This window comes from Chelonoidis abingdonii, chromosome 2 (genome assembly GCF_003597395.2).
Source record: "Chelonoidis abingdonii isolate Lonesome George chromosome 2, CheloAbing_2.0, whole genome shotgun sequence".
In the NCBI taxonomy this organism is placed as follows: domain Eukaryota; kingdom Metazoa; phylum Chordata; order Testudines; family Testudinidae; genus Chelonoidis; species Chelonoidis abingdonii.
In genome coordinates, this window is record NC_133770.1 from 123,744,351 (window position 1) to 123,746,660 (window position 2,310).

At 48.4% G+C, this 2,310-nt stretch overlaps 1 pseudogene; it reads left to right on the plus strand.

Annotated features, from left to right (window-relative positions):
- The first annotated feature begins 1,648 nt into the window (after positions 1 to 1,648).
- Positions 1,649 to 1,764, plus strand: LOC142046443 (U4 spliceosomal RNA; annotated as a pseudogene).
- The last annotated feature ends 546 nt before the right edge of the window (positions 1,765 to 2,310 follow it).

The window sequence follows — 2,310 nt, forward strand, 5'->3', positions numbered from 1 at the left end:
GCCTGACCTTCCGTTTGCTTCTCTGGCTTTCTGGTAACCCTGTCTAAGTTCCTTCACTTTCACTCGGCACTGAAGGGAGTCTCTGCTGTGCCCTTTATCAGCCATAGACTTTGAAATTCTTTCAAAAACTTTTTCATTTCGTCTTTTGGAACGCAGTGCTGTGAGCACTGAGTCCTCACCCCAGATAGCGATCAGATCCAGAACCTCCTGTGTGGTCCAAGCTGGCGCTCTTCTTCGATTATCAGGAGACTGCATTGTGACGAGTGCAAATGAGCTCTGTGTGGTCACCTGTGTGTGTGTGCTGACCCTCACGGTGGACAATCAGGAAATGGAATTCAAAGTTCGCGGGGATTCAGGCTTTTTCCTGTTTACCTGGCCAGTGCATCACAGTTTAGTGTCCGATGCTATCATGAGTGCCCCTGTGACAATGGTTCTGAAACCCAAAATTGGGAGTGGCTCACTTGGGGCAGAGTCAATCGCTCCCTTCTGGTTTCTAAAAATTGAGTATGTCCTGCCTGGACTGTCATAGCCACGACTGCCTGCCTCCAAGTGCCCCCCCCCCCCGGTTTATGTCACGAATAAGTCTATGTTTCTTATTCTTGTATTCCTCACGACTGCATGACAGAAATGGGGGGTGGGCCCTGCCACAGTAGCTGCAGAGGGTTGGGAGAGAGGTGAAGCAATGGTTGCGGTTCTTGCCAGGGGAAACCCCTGTTAATACAGCCACGGAGTAGCTGCGCTCTTCTAATACACTTGACTCTTCCTTCAGAGGAGTAGCCGTGTTAGTCTGGATCTGTAAAAGCAGCAGAGAATCCTGTGGCACTTTATAGACTAACAGACATCTGTTAGTCTATAAGGTGCACAGGATTCTCTGCTGCTTTGACTCTTCTTGTAGTCAGGACTGACTCTATTTTTAGACAGCATAAGGGAGGGATTGACTCAGTGGCCAGTGAGTCAATCCCAAGTTTGCTTTTGCGTTTGCGCCCCCGCTGATTTAGCCAGGGGCACTCATGATAGCAGCGGACAGTTCAGAGAAGGAGAGATAACCGTCATGTCATTGCCAGTTTCTCTGGCAGTAGACGGTACAGAACGACTGGTAACCATCTCTGCTATCATTGCAAAAGCAATTGAATGCTGGTGTGTAGCGCTCGAGTGTCGCCTCTGTCTCCACGGCATCTAGTACACAAATGGTGACGGGAAAAACAAAAAGCGACGGTCTCTAGTGCTGCCGTGCTATTGTTTCTGCAAGGGCAATCCAGGAGAAAAATGTGCGAAAGGACTGTCTGCTGATGTTTTCCCGGAGCAAGGAATGACTGACGACATTTACCCAGAACCCCCCGCGACCATTAACATAGCATCAGGGGCCGGGGGATCATGGAGGACGGAACGGGGGTGCTGAGGACTCCCGCTATCCCACAGTCCTCAGCAGTCTCGTAAAACTATTTGCATTCTTGGCTTAGCGCCCAGTGTCTGTAGCTTACAACAACGGTGTCTTTTATGGTTCACGGAACAGCTATTCAGTTTCCTTCCCCTACCCCAGCACGAGAAATGAAAGTTAAATAAAGCAATCCTTGAGTACTTACAATGTCACCCTCTTTGTACTGAATGCTACTGATAGAGGCGAATCTGCAGCACTGAAGAGCATTAGAGCTTTGCACAGTGGCAGTATCATAACCAATGAAGTGAATCTGAGGTGTGATTATTGCTACTTGAAAATCTGCTCCTCTCCCCCTTCCTGGTGGTAGATGGTACAGTACTACTACTGTAGACAGCAGAAACTGTTACCTCTCCTCTCTTTTTGTTACACTCACCAGTAAATGGGACAGAACGGATAATAACCCTGTGTAAATTTTGAAAGGAAAATGGGGATTAACTCACTTGGGACTGAGTCAATCCTGCCCTTTACGGTTAATAAAAATAGAGTCAGTCCAGACAAGAATAGGATACAGTGTATTAAAATCAGTGTAGCACAGGGCAGCTGCTCCGTGTCAGTATTCACAGAGGGAGCCGCTGCAAGTAACGCAACCGTTGCTTCCCACCTACCTGGGCTACCACAGCAGTGCCCCCCCCCCATTGTTGGCATGATGTTATGAAGAATGCATGAATAAGAATCACAGAGTAGTTACTGAGATCAAATGAGGGGGAGGGAGCCACCATGGGCTATGACAGTCCATGCAGTTCAGAATCTTTTCTTTACGCAGAGAGGAAGGGGTCTGATGAAGCTCAGCCCCCAGGTGATAAGATGAAGACAGTTACCAGGCGTTCTGTACCATCCACTGTCAGAAAAAGGGAGTCATTCCCATTTTCACC